Below are 19,264 nucleotides of genomic sequence, written 5' to 3' on the forward strand. Positions count from 1 at the left end.
GACCAAACCTGTAAATCCCCCGGAAGGGTGTCCATGGGGATTAACAAATGATTGGGCTCAGTGAAAATTCACATGCATACATCAGTGCTGGTTGCAACTGCTGACAGTACTTCGTAGATGGTGCACTTTGCCTGAGTACAGTCATTACACCATAGATCAAGGGTCTGTGCAAGTTTTATCATAATTTCCACGAATCTGATTCAGGTCATCCCTTGGAACCTGGGAAGAAGATTTGTAGAATTTTTTAAGTGAGAACAGCAAAAAATGCCCATACTGTAGGTTTTGTTATGATTTGTACTATAATATAGGTCACCCCTAAGGACCTTCACATCCAATATCAAATGAATCTGACAAGCTGTTTCAGAAAAAGTTGTTTTCAAAAACAACAAAAAAATGCCCCAAAAATACAAAAACCATGATTTCTTAAAACCTGACTGAGGTCAATCTAGGTAACCTTCATACCAAGTTTCAAACCAAAAGGAGGAAAAATTGCTCCAATAATACAACTATGCAACTTTTCCAACCATTGGCAAAATCTGACTTTGATCACACTAGAGAACCTACATGCTAAGTTTAAAAGCACTTGGAAAAGTGGTTTCAGAGAAAATGATTTTTTGAACAAAAATTGGAAAAAAACCTGCCCCAAAGATAAACTATGCAAATTTTGACACATTTTAAAGACATCTTACAAAGGTTACCCTAAGAAACCTGCCAATTAAATTTCAAAGCTATCAGACTAGTTTTCTTGGAGAAGCAGCCAGGAATGTGAAACGTTAATGGACACTGCTGCTGACAACAGCAGGCAACCCCTATCTGATAAGTTCCAAGTTGTAGACAGCAGGACTACAAACAGTATCACTGGCACTGGAACAGAAGTGACTTTGGTGTTTAGATGGGGTTTGGTATTATGATAATAGTTTGCATGTCAATACGCAAAGTAATTGTAACTTATTGGCAATGACATGTATCAATTGTTTGTTGTGCAACACTGGAAATGGTGTATTTGTAATTGTAGACACAGTGAGACTAGTGAAACGAGACAAGTATGTATAACGAATATAAAGTTTATTTAAAATAGAATGTAATATATGCTGTAATAAAAAAAGTTTACGAGCTTGAGGTCTGTTATGAAAAAATCATCAAAATACATCTAGTGAATGATCATAGCGGTATGTTTCAACTTTTTGTACTTATATCAATAATAAATGCAGTGTGTAGTAAATCATCTAACATAAGCATGTCATGAGCAAATTTTCCACTGAGTTTCAAATCACAAATGATGGAATTATACAGTCCATCCCCAAGGTGCACAATTTTATCTAGATCTACTTTGGTCATGAGGCAGCTTTGTGATCACGTTCAAGGGGAAATTAATGAATTGCATGTGCACTGTTAGCCTCTGGATGAAGCACTAAATTGGGTATTTCTTTGATAAGTACTACTACCACGTACAAAAACTAGTTTTTAATGTTGGTTGGCGCAAGCAAGTTCCCTTTGGTTATTTACATATTTTTCAGTTCTGTCATGTACAATTTTTTGTTAACTTATTTATTGGGAAAGAGTACTCCTCTATTTACATCATCACAAGGTTTTTTTATGCATTTCTACTTGTTATCTCATTTACAAGTATGTTGGTACTGTTACTTGTACTTTGTTTGTTTACTAGTTGGTTGCTACTGTCAAGTTTACTTTCTTTATTTACATATTGGATGGTGCTGTCAAGTGTACTGATTACAGTATTACTTTTGTGTCAATTTGTTGCATTGCACAAGGTACGGTGACAGTTCTCTGCTTTGTTATCTCCAGAGTACCCTGTAAAGAAGAAAATAAGAAAATCAGTCAACAAAGGTCTATAAATCAGTTACGGTTCATGTTTACAATAGTAAGTATTGATTGATAATTTAAACAAGTGTGCAATTCTTAACGTATTTATGAGTGCAAGCCATGGCAGCTGTACTAATTGTTGAAATTTAGCAGTTTCTAAAGAAAAGGTTTTTTACCAAAGTTGAGATTAATGTCTCATGTGCAGAAAATGCAAGTGAATATTCAAAGAATAAGTTCAAAGAACAACAAAGATAGTGCACGTAGAAATTTTAATTAAATGTTTATGCATACTCTACAACGGGTTGTGTTGAAATCAAGACGGTTATTCCATACCCGATTTACTCCAGATTTTAACACCGGTATTTCTTTCTAGGCATCCTTAAGTCTGCAATGGTATCACAAAAGATCATTAATGAATAATTTGCTTTGAGATATATTTTTGCTAAAACACTGTTATTGTGTGAATATATTGGTACAAAATTATGTAGAAAATATAAATGAATATTGAGAATACAAGGTAAATGCATATCTAATCAAAACAAACAATATACGTGGGATATACAAAGTACTTCAAAACAGTGTGATTTGAGGCAACAGGGTACATGTAAATACAATAAAAGTACCGGTAACATTTTTTTTGCTGAGCAGAACCATAAATGAAATGAACTGACCACTTTGTGTTGTTACAATTTGGGAGGTTGTTGAGATTACATTTAACATGGTAACTCTACGCAACCAGTTGGGATTACATTCAGTATGTGTATCCAAAGCAAATGACATCATCATATGCATTCAAGCATCAGTGTTCAAGGCGCTTCGCTGGGACCTTCATGCCAAATTTGCAAAAAAATGTTTCGGAAGGATATTGACATTCTAAAGATGTACTTGGTGGATGAACACTTGCACTTGTGGAATATTGGCAGTTCAAATCATTATATGCATTTGTGTCAGAGAAAATCAGCACTTGTATTTTTGTATGGCAGTAAGCCCTGTCAGTCATTGCATTGCCATTATATTGGTAGTATTTACCCTTCAAATCTCGAGGTGCAACTTTGAAAATGTCTATCTTAGAATTGTGCCTCCTGTAATTTTTATTTCCCTAAAAGAAAAGAGGCAATCATAATATCACAGCATGGCTGGGTCTTTGAAAATGAAAATGATACTTCCAACCCAAAATATTCATGTAAAATTCTACAAATTTGTTAGTCATGGACGGTGGAAAACATTTAAGGGTCCACTTCAATGCCCATAGGCTACTTTATATGGTCTAATTCCTCTCTGTTTCTCTGAAGATTTCAGACATTTTTTGGCTGATGGTGGCTTCAGGTTGTTTACCTCAAAGGTATTGACCAGAAGTCGGAAGCTGTTATGCTCAACAACTGAGTGTGATTTTTTGAACTAGAGAATGTTTTATGTAGTGCTGGTTTTGCAGATTTATTTTTGGTAAACTTTTTTTTTTTGAGTACATTATCTGCTTGGAAAATGTGATCAAAATTCCTTTGGTGTATATGTGTCATCATGTCATGATAGTAAACCATGTCTATTTGAACTTGACACAATTTCATTCAAATTACACACGTTTCAACCAGATATCAGTATGCCAATAGATGAACCTTATTAACATGTTTTGTCTAAGATCTGCTGAGACACTGACTGAAACAGGACCAGGTGGCGTAGTGTAATTGTGCACGTAACCTGGAACTTTCAATTTTCAAGCTTTGCCCTTTCTGCTTTGCTAGGCAACATTGCATATTAACTGTTTACATATCATACACTGTAGAGACAACCTATTGTCTCAACTCAGCTACAGGTGTATACTGCATGATGGTATAGTAATCAAAAGAGACCTTGTAGTGTTCCTCACTTCTGCCATTGACGGAAGATGTTCGCTCAATTCCTCTGCATCAACTAACTTACTACGGCAACGCAGGAGATGGGAAATAGTAAAAGCTACCTCTATGGCATGGGATGAAACTTACCCCACTGGGCTATGGTCTGCTACATTTGATCAGAGGTGGTATGTCAAAAATGAACCGCATGTCAGCAATAGCGTTGGACTGCTCATGGTTTCTTTAAACCATAATGAACAATCTGGATATACTAAAAATGCTGCCACACCTACATGACAATAGTATGCACCAGACTGCCTCCTAGTTATTTAACAAGGATGGCAGAGTCATCACGCTAAGTGGGGATATGTCCAACAAAAACCAACATGTTTTTTTGGACCTAGCAAATCAAATTTCAGTGAATCAAATAATCAAGGGATTTCTGTAACCATAAATATGAACAACTCAAAATATCAGCTAAAAAGTGACCAATATATATAAAATTTACCTAAAGTACTTGCATACCCATTTTTAAAGCAATGATTATGATTCAGATGTGGCAGCTGACCGTAGAAACCAAGGTGACACACACTCCAGCCATTGAGCAGATAACAGACTAGGTGTAACAAAGACAGGTACAGATAGTTACAAAATATCCAAGAAAGCAACTTATCAATCAGATAAAAAATCCAACGCAGGTAAGTTTGATAGACATGCAAATATATAATGACTAAAATTTAAGATGATGGAGTATTCTTTCAGTGATAAGCTGGATGAACATGGAGTTCCTCCAATGATCATGGTTAAAGGCCATGTTTCATGATGGACTCTGTTGGATAGAGATCCTAGCTGATGTCTTGTCAGCTTACAATCGAACACAAAGTAATTGGAGTGAATGGATCCACATCTGAATCATAATCATTAGCATTTTCTGCTTTGATCTATTATCCAAATCCTGTTTATCTACAATAGGAATAATGCTTTCCCTTAGGTGATTTTGGTATTATGTAATTAATATTGTCCAGGATGATTTTGCTAGAACTTGGATTACTACAACTTAATCTTCTTGAACATAAAGTACCATAGCGAATGTTGCAGAGGAAGACTGTCAGCAGATTTCACTTAAGATGGCTTGGCTAGTAAAGGGTACTGATGATGATGCGAAGTGAAGGAGTATACATAATAATACCATATGGAAGTTTATGTGATCAATTTGCATTGGTCATTGAGTGAAAAACCATTGTTACTCATTATCTGTTATTCAATACAAGTCACTCACAGTATCATCAAAAGAAAAGTTACAGAGTACACCCAGGATTCTCCTATTCATTCACTATTGTTATGACAAGGAAAGGTCAATGCTGAAAATTTCTGATTCAAAGGTATATTTTGTGGCCAAAATAAGCTTGTACTATGAAGAAAACTCTGTATATTTTAGTGTGACTATGTAAATTTAATTGTGTGCAAGAGGTATTTGTGGTGTCCGTGGGGACTTATAGGTTTGGTCATGTCAATGCGTGCGTCTGTGCATCCGTCCGTCCGTTCACGCAGATATCTCAGAGACGCCTGGAGCGATTTCATTCAAACTTGGTACAAGGATTACTTCATATGTCATACAGGTGCACGTCGATTTATTTCGTGATACGATCCCATATGGCTGCCAGGCGGCCATTTTATTACGATTTTTTCATGTACAGAGCCATAACTCAGGCATGTTTCAACCTATTTTATTCAAAGTTGGTACAAAGAATACCCTTCAAAGATAACCAGGAATAAATTACATCAGTGTCCACAAAGCTTACTTGGATTTCATACTGCTGAGGCATTTAGAACTCATACAAGTCTTTGTTTTGACTTTAACATTTCCACTTTGACTGCATATCCTATGATAAGGGCCCCCTATCCCATGGGAGTTCCACCATCTGAACTCTGGAAGCCACATGGAATCTACCAAGATTTAGAGTCTGTTAGTATGTACCTAGCATATCATATGGCACTGATGTTCTTCATCATCCTATATCAATAGCCACTGTCATAGTTGTGCTTGACTTCATTTATGGAAATAATCAGGATTCTACCCATACGTAGTTGGGTTGGACAAGACTAATCCTGTCTGAAGATTCTTCTTGTTCTATTACCAAGACTTACTGATGGCGATGGAAAGCTATTAGGCACTGGAGGTCTGTCGCTGCTTTGCAAGGTACGGTGCCTTGCTTCTTTCAAAATCTCAAGGGCTATGAAAGTAACTTATTTATAAGTGGGATATTTACAAGTGTAGACCTCAGGATAAAAAATGTTGATGTGATTGTGAAGGGTAGCAATGCTTGATGTGTGTCAACATACAAAACTTGTGTAGGCGTGCAGGTTATGGACAATAACTATAATATGCCCAATGTCCTTGACAAATTAGCTGAGGACCTGGCGCCTGGCCTTCCGTCAAGAGGGGCATTTAATTTAGGAACTATAGCATTCTGCTATGTCTGTCCTATGCCCATAGACTCATGTAAGGGACTATTGCCATGATTGGTACATTAGCCTAGAGTGCAACCAGGAAACTAACCTAAATTTTGATGGGTGTTCAGACTTGCCAGCCATCCAGTTACATCTCCTGAGAAGCCATAGAGAGCTATTTTAAAGGTTTTAGCCAAATCTGATGTATGCAGTCCAGTGTCTGAGAGGATCTTTTCTTTTAACTTTGAAACCATGAAAGCACAGCTAGGGTTAAAATAATGACAAAAACTGCCTTTTGGTAACTATTATTTTAGTCATGAGAAAAGCAACTTTTCACAGAAATTATCTTTGACACAAAGGAAAATAGTTGCATCAAAGAGAACGAAAGATATCTTGTCATTTTTCTTTTTTTAAAGTATGTCACTGTATCCAATTACTACGAAATATTAATGCATGTTGCTTTCTGATGCTGAATTCACAGAGAGAAAACAGAAAAGTATCAGGAACCTGTCATGCTTTTCATATGCACTGCAGGTCTTGTAATGATTAGTACACTTTGCAAAACAGACTTTCAATTCACAGATATCAAGATATTTCTGACATATATCTCTGGTATATTAAAGTACCGCGCCCAAAAATATTAAACATCCAGATATCTTTGATATATATCTCTGATATATGAAAGTCATGCGGCTGAAGGGCATGCTGAAAAATAGGTTTTATATTTTAAAGTAACACGGCTGAAATGTGCGCCAAAAATTGTAAACATACAGATATCTCTGATATATACACCGGTATATGTCTGATACATTAAAGTTTCGCACTTGGAGGGGGCTCTGAAAAATTTGTCTTATTATTATTAAAGTTACACGCTCGAAAAATGCAACTGAATGAAGAAATTTGTGGCTGGCACAATGCATTTTAGGCAAGTATGAGCCCGTGTTGAAATTCAAAAACACAACCCCCTTTTGGGCATTTCAAAAACATGGTGACCCCCCTATCACCAAAGTCAAAAACAGGGTTAGACCCCCGCCCCCCATGAATCCACCCCCCCCCCCCCCCCCCGGCCAAAGATACTGACCAGTCCCTAACAATGAGTTGATTCACAGTTCCTTCACACATTGGCCTGGAAACATTGCACATGACCTATCACTTAATTGTTAATGTCTGTATTGTATGTATAAAGTATGTTGTGGAGCTTGAGGTTCGAGACATCTTCCCTCTTTTCATATGCAGAAACAAGCCAGTATCTAAATGACTTTGGCATACTCAATTTAGCTTTGTGGTTAAGAAAGTTGATGGTAAATGTTTGTTGTCTTATTTACTGTCATGTGTTAGAAAGCGCCAGAGTTTTCAACAATAGATTTGTTGTTAACAAGTCATCGTTGATGACACAGTCCCCACTTGTTAATGGGTACTTTGATTACAAGTCCTCAGAGAGGATAGAGTCCTCTTCATTAATTAGGTCTGTGATAAAAATACTTTGAAACAGATGGCGCTCAATGGCCAAGAATGAGTTCCATGGTGATGAAAACATAAAACCAATATGGGCCACTATCCTAAAGTTTATAAAATGAGTCAACTAGGAATTAATCAACAGGATGTTGCAAAACATTTTTGCATCAAGCGCTGATATCGTGGGATAACCGATTTATCATATGCCCATGACCGTATATTTATGTAAAAGGTAATTTAAAATAAAGAAATTTTATTAGTTTTTGTCAGTCTTTCGAAGGGACTAGCTTTTTATATTCTGCCGCTGGTCTGAGCGCATTGATACTTGTTTGTTTACAACAGCTGATCAAGTCGTCAATCGCATCGTGTCGAGTGTACACAGTCTAAACAGGATTATTTCAGTGCAATTTACCGCAGTTCAGAAAAGGAATGGAGCCAATTTACTAATTCTGGTCACCTTCCGGGTGTTCTGGTGGATAATTATTACACGGACAATATTGTAAGTTTGAATTTACATTAATAACTCTTGCTGAACCATGGCTGACGTGAACAGGAACGATGAAGTAGCGCGAAATACAACAGATTGTAAACATCAACTTTTAATTTTCTACAACAACCTGTCTTGTAACTCTCTTTATATCTGAAATAAAGGAACGTTAAATTCATATGTCCTAGTAATATGTTTCGTTTTATATTGGTAAATTTTGATTCAAGTGAAAATTATTGATTTGATCGTTAAATGCAAGATGAACATCATAACATCAAAATCGGAAATAAACAACAATTGATGACGTATAACGTGCCGTATCAGACTGATGTTTTACGTTCCACGTCACGACGCGTCAGAGGAGACAAGGATACGGTCATGGGTATATGATAATTAGATATTATTCCCTAATATTTTTCTTCGTTCAGCGAAGGAAACTACTCGTGACGTAATGACCGTGTCACCACTCGTCTCCGACTCGTGGTGACACGGTCATTACGTCACTCGTATTTTCCTTTGCTGAACGAAGAAAAATATTAGGGAATAATATACTTATCACATGCACAAGCCAAGAATTCGTTATTTTTTGCAAAATAAAATAAGTTTTCCATGACGATTCCGCGTTTAAACTTTTGAACTACTTTAGGAATAAATATCAGTACGCCGTGCACAAGTTGTCAATTATTTCCAGTCCGTCGTGTGCGTTAGCGCTCACATTCGTTCGTGTGTGGAGCAAATGAGAGCTCTCGGTCTACACGTAGGCTACCTTCCTCAAAGTTATACTCTATTTCGGAGATAGCATAGTCCTAGAAATTTATCACAGACGAAGATACGCTATTTTTCGGGAACAAATATCGACTGAATCTCGACGGCGCGAACACTGTAAATGTCGCGCCTGACCCTGTTTGCAATGCGTACGGAACCCACGGTATACGCGACCAGCTTCGAGTTCGTTGTTTCTGCAAATTATTCACGTAATTCCTTCGGAATATACAGGCGGTACACTCTTGTGTTTACATTGTTCGGATTAGTAATGTCGTAGTCTGTGAAAATATCGATTTCATTACATGACTTTTGATCGTGAGAGAAACATCGGCCGCCATGTTGTTTGTTTACATATTTACGAGCACACCGAAGATCGACAAAAAAAAGGTCTGGCGCACCAAAACTGATGACATAGACGCGGGTTGTCGTGACGTAGAACGACCAGAGAATAAATCCCGTATTTTTTGTTCGTAGACGACAAACTTGGCTTGTGCATGTGATAAAACAGATTATCACTGATGATCAGATTATCACTGGTGATAATCTGATTGGTGATAATCTGATAATCTGGTGATCTGGTGATATCTGGTGATAATCTGATAATCTGATAACAGATTATCACTGGTACCATATTTCATAAAGTTTGATGCAGTATTTACAACAAACTATGAGATCGAAATCTGTATCAAGTTTCATCAAATTTAACATTGTATTAATTTGTGGATATATCACTCTAATTAGGAAAGTTCAGTACATATGCAATTACAAATTAATTAAAATGACGCTGAGAAATGTCTTTTTCAATGTTAAAGCAATGTGAGCTTAACATCTGTACAAAGTTTCATGAAATTTGGTGCAGTATTTCTTGACATATCAGCCTAATTATGAAACTTCAATGATTGACATGTTACTGCTACGTGACGTGAAACAAATTGACGAGCATATGTATGAAATAGGTCAATGTCCTTGTACCAACTTTGAATGATACTGGTGGAAATATGTCTGAGTTATGGCTCTGTACATTAGAAAATTGTAACAAAATTACCGCCATGCAGCGATATTTGATCTTACTGTTTAAAAAATCAACACGTATATGTATTACATAAGTCAATGTCCGTGTACCAACTTTGAATAAGATCAGTTGAGAGTTGACAGAGTTATGGCTCTCGACATGAAACAACCATAACAAAATTGCCACCATGTGGCCATATTTGACCATCTTGTGAAACCAATCGACATACATATGTATAAATAAGTCAATGTCCTTGTACCAACTTTGAATAAATTGATACATGATACATGTCTGAGTCATGGTTCCGGACATGAAAAAATCGGGAAAAAAATGGCCACACGGCGGCCATATTGGATTGTATCACAAAACAAATCAATGTGCATATGTATGACATAGGTCAATGTCCTTGCACTAAGTTTGAATAAAATTGATGAATAAAATCGTACGTGCCCAAAGGACGTCAACAAATTGTAACAAAATGGCTGCCATGCAGCCATATTGGATCATATCATGAAACAAATTCACGTACATATGTATGACATATGGTAGGTTAATGTCATTGTACAAACTTTGAATAAAATCGGTTGAGATATGCCTGAGTATTATGGCTCTGTACATGAACTGTACTTTCTAGTAGTGATGACGTGAAAATCTGATCCAAAAGTAGCAGACAGACTTAGTATGCACATATCCACATCTAGGTCAACCTTTAGGGATTGTGGTCTTGTTGTTTGTTGTACCAGTTAGTGTGAGACTAAAATTCTAAAAGAAAAGTGGATGACCCAGCAATAATCAGAAGCTGGATGGTTGATGGGCTGAACCATCTAATGCAGCCACATCTGTTATTTCAGTAATTGTGCAAATATGCATAGGGTAGACGAAGTAGATAAAGTTTTTGACTTGGACAGACATGTATACATGCACACGTAAATAAAAATTTGAGAATTTGACAGGTTAAAATATTGTTTTTAATTAAAAATATAGTTGATAATAACATAAAATAAACTTTGTCTTTGTTCACCAAATGGTGATCGGTAAGTTTTTAATCACTGAAATGTAAAACAAAATTAAATGTTTCAAATCAACTAGCGTATAAATAGTTTAAAAGGCAGCAAAAAATATTTTTCAAACGAACACTATATTCTGCATTAATCCTTCCAGTGCTGTACTTTTTCCTACCAAAATTTCAGTTCAACATTTTACCAATTTTTATGAAGTTTTTGGTAATGATTTTAGACATTTTTGCACTGAATGGATATCACTTTTTATTGGCCACAGTTTTTGATCAAAACTTTGGAAAAAAATCTGAAAAAAATTGTCTAGGTTACAATGGCACTCAAAGGGTTAAATGGTATGACCTAGCTACAACTTTAATTTTTCTGCGTAACTTTAACAATAACTGCTCGGTGACAGAAACACAGACTAAGTGATCCTCACAAATGGACAATCAGATTTTCTAGCCAAGTCTTTTAATGTAAATGATGATACTACTAGATTCATTTTGAATACAATAGGTATGCCACCACAAACATATTGGATAGTTCATTGTTGTATCGTACACGTCTTTTTGAGATGGCTTAGAAGAATCTTAGCTTGTTTCTGGAAAATTTTGTTACATGATTGACTGAACGGAATCTTTGAGGAGAAAAGTTAAAATCAAATTCAACTACTTTATAAGTTTTAAGGGTTGCAAAATTCATTTTCAAACCTAGCACCAGTTTCTTCACCAAATGGTGTGACTAAATTCTAGCCCTGTCTTTCACTTGTAATCTTCACTCTAACTTCTTGGTGACTGAAACACAGACTTGATCCTCACATACGGACACCCAGATCTCGCCAACTCTTTAATGTCAGTGATGGTATTATAGTATTCATTTTGAATACAATAGGTTTGCCATTACAGACATTGGACAGCTCTTTGTGCAATTGCTGTTCTGTGTTGTTTGTGTTGTCTTTTTGAGATGGTGTTGAAGAATCTTTGCTTGCTTATGGAAAACTTTGTATGTGGTTGACTGAACAGCATCTTTGAGGAGCAGTTTAATAACTACACTAGATTGTGATTCTGGGGACCAAATCTTCTTTCAGAAAGCACATCTGAAATGATAATTATATCCCAGTGTGAAAGATTAGAATGAAGAAACATGGTGTGTTGTAGACAAAATAAAAATGGGAAATTCTGTCTTTTTACTGTTTGGGGCACCAGATGTCATAGAGTACATAAAAGAGCCACTTCCAATATTAATAAGCAACAATAATGGGAGAAGTATTGTTACAGAATATCGTCAGAATACTTTTGTTCATTTCTTGCAGCTAATTGGTACAGAGTAATTGCTAAGTTCTGATGTATTGTTGCTGGTAGTAAAATGGGAAGGTTATCATGGTTGATTTGTGTCTCTTGAAGGTTTATTAAAGGGAAACTTTATATTATCATGAACTTCAAATCACATAAAGGCAACACTGTGAGAGCCGACAAACTTGACCTATGCACATTGACAGGGCTTTGTCTTGTGTTACTGAATATGTATTGGGAGATTTCTTTTGCAAGGGGAAGAAATCTTGATAGTGACAAAATGTCAGCAATTTTCAATTTGTAATGCTTTTATTACAGTATTTAAAGGCCTGCTTTGGCGCCAGATTGTCTCATCAGAAAATTTACTAACTACATTACAATTTCAATGGAAAACAAAAGGCTATGACACCTCCATAATCCGCTTACATACTAGAACAAAAACGATCCCAGGGATATGACATTGTTGTATTAACTGCAAACAATTCAGTAATGCCAGACATTCAATTTTGAGGTCCGAAACTTGTGCCACTGTTACAGTAAATATTTTCCTCTGTTTGTGAGAACTAGAAATAACATGCCTTATGGTTGATGGAAATCTACTTACAGAACCTATAGGAGACATATAACAATTCAGTCTGGGTAATCCTCCCTTCAAATTGGTGAAACGATGTCAGAGAGAGCATTGAAATAGCATGTAAAATTGTGTAAATCTAGGTGCACACCAACAAAGAAATCATAATCAAAAGGGTTTGCATCACAATTGACTGACAATGGAATTGTTTTTAAACAGGTTTCATGAGGAGCTGAAATGTGGTACAGATATGTACAATCTGTCTGAAAACACCTACTGTATTTAGGGAACAAGCTAGTCCTATATGAGAGGAGCATGTATGTGCAAACATCAATTCTTGATCTGTAGTGCTAACAGCTGGATTCCATATCTATTGCTAAAATGATAAGAAGAAGGCTCTTACATATTTTTGTCATTTACATTTATGCTGATCACAAATCTGAGTTGAGCACAGATGAACCGGTTTTAGCCGAGCTAAAGCATACACTGAAGCTGTTATTCAATATGAAGAAGCATCAGTGTCATCAGATAGGTTGTCAAAAACTTTTACCGCTTCTTCTTTGTCCTGAAATGGCAGATAAGAATTTTGGTTTTAGAATGAAACACAGCAGTTTTAGATCATCCGTAATGCATAGTGACACTTTCAAAGTACTTTGATAAGTGGTTTTATTGACACTGTGACCAAATGGCAAAAGTTGTTTCAAATTACAAAACATACATCACATTGTAATTGCCTTACAATTAATGAGGGAAGAATTTGTTTAAAATTGTACATAAAATATAAAATGACAGACTTGACAATACAAATTTGCAGATTCCATCATAACAATGATGTAAGTCTCTTCTAGGGACCTCATAAAAAATATCACATTTTATATTGTATGTATTTATGTTAATCTTTAAATTGTTCAAATGTGTTTTACAATGTTACAATATTTGTAATTATTATAGAAAAGTTCAGACTACGGTCTCCGATATTGATATCTTAAATTGGAATGACTCTATCAAGGGTCAACATTGTGTCGCTTACCATCATTGCTGATATGATAGTCTTTAACCAAGAAGTGATCCTATCATAACTTGGAGATTTCCTTACAATGTATACCATGATAACTTGTCCAGTTTTGAATTCGGTATCATAGCAGAGTGGACCCAAGAGAGTGACTTTAGCCTGGCCAGACAAATCTGCCATTGTCATAGTTCTTTGTAACATTGTTTCAGCTGACCATGTTGGTGTGTGCTTTTTTATCCTGAATCTAAATAATGCAAGGGGAAAAATGTTAATAAGTTACAAAACAAGCTAAAATGGCTAAATTAATTATATAGGAAACATGTATATTCACTTATTATCAAAATAACAGGACCAAAAAAAAAAAGAATTGCGTATAGTGTTAAAACAGTGTTAACAGGTACTGCTATATTAAGTTCAAGTTTGACCGGAATGCCAGACAGTTGTGAATGAATAGTTACTGGCACAAAAGTGAAATTAAACAACAAGGCAATGGATCATATACTATGATATGGGTCAGGGTGGCCAAATATTTTTCATACACAAACACACCATAGATACACCTGCATGCAGACACAAACTGTGAAGTAGGGACTGAGAGAGATACTATATGGAGTGACATTGTGAAGCAAATCTTCAATACCATTAACTGAACAGAAATTCTAATAATTCAACAGAATTATAGACTAGACTTATAACTGATGATCCAAGCCCTTAGCCTACTTGATTTTCTCACCCCGAGCAGACTTTGGTACACACTTACTTTTTGTTTCACAACTGATTTTCACAAATATCTCTTCTCTGGCATGCTGACGTATTATCAACCTATGTATTAAGAACAAAGTTTACTATTTACAGAGTGGTAGAGATAAATTATACTTTTGGTAAAAACTGATAAATGAGTTAAATTGATGTTCAAGCACCCTACAACTTCAATGCTTTTTTGAAAAAGTCATCATTGATAACACAGTCCCCAATTATTAATTGGTACTTTGATTACAAGTCCTTAGAGAGGATAGAGCTCTGTTCATTAATGGGGTCTAAGGTTAAGAATGAGTTGCATGGTGGCGAAAACGTAAAACCAAAGTGGGCTGCCACCCTAATTACAAAAGGTCATTAAATAAGTCAATTAGTTATTAATCAACATTATGTTGCCAAACATTTTTGCATTATATTATAACACTGACTGATTATCATGTATACCACATTTCATTTACAATACAGCCAAGTGTCAATGAATTGTATTACAACACTGTGAGATCAACATCTGTACAAAGTTTCATGTAAGTGGATGGAGTGTTTCTGGACATATCACTTAATTTGGAAAGTTCATCACATATGCAAATTAAATAGTGATTAACGTGATACTGCATTGTGTCTTTACTTAATGCTAAAGCAATGTGAGCTAAACATCTGTACCAAGTTTCATGAAATTTGATGAACCATTTCTCGCTATATCAGCTTAATTATGAATATTCATTAAGTATGCAAATTAGCAGTTAATTGACATGACACTTCAACATAATGTAAGCTCAACATCTGTACCAAGTTTCATGAAATTTGATGAATAACTTCTTAACAGATCAGTCTAATTACGAAAATTTATTAAATATGCAAATCAGCAGTTGATTGACATGATACTACTACTTATCAATGCACGCCATTACATCACCAAAAGATCAACATCTGTGCCATGCACAGTATGTGGTTTATCCCATGATTCAACACCTTTCGTGCACACAGAGATCACCATTCCACCACTGAGGGTTCCATTACAAATATGACTAAAGCTGTGCCCAAAATAGCATCAGCTGAAAATTGAGGTCGAATTCATAAGCATGACTTTTAATCCTCATTCGCAGTTACTTCCATGTGATAGCCTGAAAGACGTACATTTTTCACTTTTTTTCTGGATCTTTATAGCATTTTTCTACCCAAAGATCCATATCAGTGAAAAATTATCAATAAGTTTTCTTTTTTTTGGCTTTTTGGGGATATTTTAGCTATATCCTCTCTGGTTTTGTTATTAATGAAGCCTGGACGAGTGCATACGCCATTGCCATGCTTGCTCTGAGTAAAAGTTTGTTCTCAGATTTTTATTTGACGGATTTTTGGAAATTTAAGCGCAATTATTTAGTGAAAAATAAGATTTTTTAAGATATTTTGGCCATTTCTTGATTAGAAACATGGATTTTGAGAAATGGTCAATATTGGATTGTTGTACAACTTAATACAATTCCAATAATATACTGCTTGCCTATGTTGACCCCGAAATCGAGGGAGGAGATAGAGTTTGAAAACGGACAGTCACATCGGAATAAAAAATGTATTTTGCCATGTTATAATTTTGCTTTTGTATGCACATGCACTCTACTCAGGCTTACGCTCACTTGTGCCGGGACTAAAATCGTACGAGACACGGTGCCGAAACAAATACAAATGACATGGCTGTAATGTGTAACAGTATTAATCATGTAATTTCTCGATCGCAAGAAATATGAATCAATGTTCAAATTTTCACGTTCCTAGAACTGTAAAGATTAGAACAGGCGAGGTGAGTGTGCTCTAAAACGAAGATCAATGCAAATTTTGGATTCAAAATCAGCTGTTTTCAGCGCACAAACTGTGCGCCATAACTCTGAGACACTACCAGCAGTTTTGTTTATGGCAGTCAGCAAGGCTGTGGTGGGAGGCCATATAACGCCGGTACCACACAGCCCTGCCATGCAGAATAAGACTGAATCACAGTCCCTCCACTCAGGGCAATGTAATTATGTAGCTGAACAGACAATAATCAACATGCAGCTTGACCAGACATGGACATCACCATTTTAAATCAAATTCATATCAAAATTCGTGCTACACAATTCACTCAATCTCAAAGTAAATTCACAACATGTAATCAAGATTGTAATTTCAGAACATTTTGACTCGGTAATGCCGTTATGAACAATTTTACAAGCGCACAACTGAGAAAGGGTCACGCTACAGTTCATATACAATACATACCACAATCATTCATAAACTACAATCCACCATGCACCACCTCTCAATGTGAAAATATGCATAAATATGATAGACCATACATGTACATTCTAAAACAGCTATTGATAGACATACAGAATAGCTTACCTGCTGACTGGTGAAGTACACGCTGAAACCCTGCAACGCGCAGGTAAAGATCTAGAAGTCCTGAGTACACGTGTTCCAACTTCAATGTTGATTCATACGAACAATAGCTTGTATTATGTCACAATTTGGCTATTACAGCAATTGTTACTATTCCCTAAATTACATGTCTCTTTCCAGCATGGAACAACAGGGTGCTACATGATCACCACAACAGCAATGATGCCTTTAAATAGGTAGAGTTACCATAGCTCTGTACTGCAGCAATGATGCAATTAAAAATAAATTGACCTAGAACACTGACTTTCAAAATTTTAAGTTCTTTTTTTCATTTGTGTATTTACTCCCATTTTGAATTACACCCTCCATATATTACCCACAAATAGTTACAAAGAGCAGTTCCAGTCAAGAAATAATAAAAATTCAAACCTTTATGGTTTAACCAAAAATTAAATTAAAAAAAAATAAAACAACCAAAACATCACCATTCAAAAACATATAAAATACATGGATAATCCGTAGTACCCTTGACACCAAGTTTTAAGACTCTTCAACAAGTATTTTTGAAGAACACAGCTATTCAACCTAAAAATGAAAAAAAATCTTAAAAATACAAACTTAAAGATGTCTCTAAAATTGACAGTTTCACAAATGATTGATGCTATCTACCAACGCACAAAATATCAACACATTCTGCCCAGTGGTTCCTGAGTTGCAGCATCTTCACCGATTATCACTTTTTTGTGACTCATTTGCATATTTTGGACACAAACCTCTTGATTTGAACAAATTCACATCTCAAATCTAGGATGCCTCTAAGTACCAAATATGAAGACTCTAGGTGTTGCGGTTTTTGTGCTTTTAATCTGGACAGAGTAACAGACATATATACACACAGACAGCCCTTTTCCCACCTTATAAGAATACCTTATTTGCATATATACATGCTAATATTGGAGCTAAAAGATTCAGTAAATCATAATGCAATAATATTTCAGAAACAAACTTATTAAAAGTATGGGGAAATTTTGGAACACAAATCCCCTTCCTATATCTACCAAGAACCGTGAGCATCAGATCTGTACATCTATTTTTAAGGTTCAGCAAACCAAATTTACAGGCATTAAACCATAGATATATGTAAAATACAATATTATACACCTGCGTCTATAACCTATGGAGTTTTGTCATACCGTAAGTTTCAATAGCAGAAGACGTGAGGTCCAATTACTTTGACGCGGAGTACAATAACTTTAGGTTTTATTCGACGCCATTTTACCTCAAACACATAAACATGGGGTAAAAGGAGACTTTCACTTTTTCACGAAGTTAATAGTGGTCAATCCAAAACCTGTGACTTTGAGTGAAATTATGCTGCTGATCTACTCCGTGCATTGCAGTGCATGGGTTGAAATTTCATTCTGTGAGCTTTCATAGCAAACACACTCAATGTGTTCCCAGTTTGCTTGCAATTGCTCAGTGCAGTGCATCCCCAAAACACTTTAAAGTGGCACTCCCATTTGGTAACATTTTTAAAACACATTTTTTTAGTGCCAACGGTCGATATTTGACGTGGCGACTTCGCACGGATTGTGAGATATCGATAAAAACATGTCTTCAAAAAAGTAAAAGTTTGAATTCCGGTGGCCCACCTAAATTCAGCTTCCGAACATCGAACGTTCGGCACTTTGGCCATTGTCAACTAAGCTATGGAGTACGAGTCTACACTGACGCTGCTGTACGCCACAGTACCACTTGCCTCGGTGATCGGTTATGCCCCATGGGAGAAAGTTGAGTCTTACTGACTTGGTGATAAAACGAAAAACAACTTTTGCTGATTCCACCAGAATTCGTATAGGTGACTAGCCAAGTTACGTGTGGTTGATACATGCGGCTACCGCGTGGTATGCATAGACGCATACCACGTCACATGTACTGTGTGGCAGACGACAAAATGTAGTCATCGGAGGCGGCTAATATTTAACACGTAAAAACTTATGTTTATGTGGTATTGGTTAAAAATATAATACAACTGATTTGGAATAATGACAACGACAAAGCTAAGAAGAAGTTTTCAAAAACTGACCTGTGGTAAAGGCATAATGCTCATTATAAAGTCTTCGCAGTGGGAGGTAAAATTGCGTCGTTCGAACTTATTATGGACTCCCTAGAATATCGTCAATCAGCACAACAACAAACCTTCGGTGGATTTCGCGTCATAATCAGAAACGATCGTAAAACTTCGGGATGTGAAAAATACACTCGGGAAATGACATGTTTTTATCGATATCTCGCGATCCACCCTCAGTCGCCACGTCAATATCGACCGTTGGCATTAAAAAAAAATGTGTTTTAAAATGTTACCAAATGGGATTGCCTCTTTAATTTTGACATTTTCCCAGTAAAATTGGACTAAAAAAGGTGTATAATATTATTTGACGT

The 19,264-nt window shown here is 36.0% G+C and overlaps 1 protein-coding gene and 2 long non-coding RNA genes across 4 annotated transcripts in view; all 3 read right to left on the reverse strand.

The window, feature by feature from the left end:
- LOC139130643 (Krueppel-like factor 12) overlaps positions 1–19,264 on the reverse strand; it is a 77,839-nt gene that overhangs the window by 46,972 nt on the left and 11,603 nt on the right. The window lies entirely within an intron of this gene.
- Positions 1,045–7,136, reverse strand: LOC139130645 (uncharacterized). Its single transcript, XR_011551931.1, has 3 exons — positions 4,162–7,136; positions 2,158–2,209; positions 1,045–1,812 (listed from the first exon to the last, which is right to left on the reverse strand). It is a non-coding gene; the product is annotated as an uncharacterized lncRNA (long non-coding RNA).
- On the reverse strand, positions 8,574–18,575 carry LOC139130644 (uncharacterized). Its single transcript, XR_011551930.1, has 5 exons — positions 16,826–18,575; positions 14,457–14,518; positions 13,715–13,940; positions 13,088–13,249; positions 8,574–11,917 (listed from the first exon to the last, which is right to left on the reverse strand). It is a non-coding gene; the product is annotated as an uncharacterized lncRNA (long non-coding RNA).

Source organism: Ptychodera flava, chromosome 4 (genome assembly GCF_041260155.1).
Source record: "Ptychodera flava strain L36383 chromosome 4, AS_Pfla_20210202, whole genome shotgun sequence".
Taxonomy (NCBI): domain Eukaryota; kingdom Metazoa; phylum Hemichordata; class Enteropneusta; family Ptychoderidae; genus Ptychodera; species Ptychodera flava.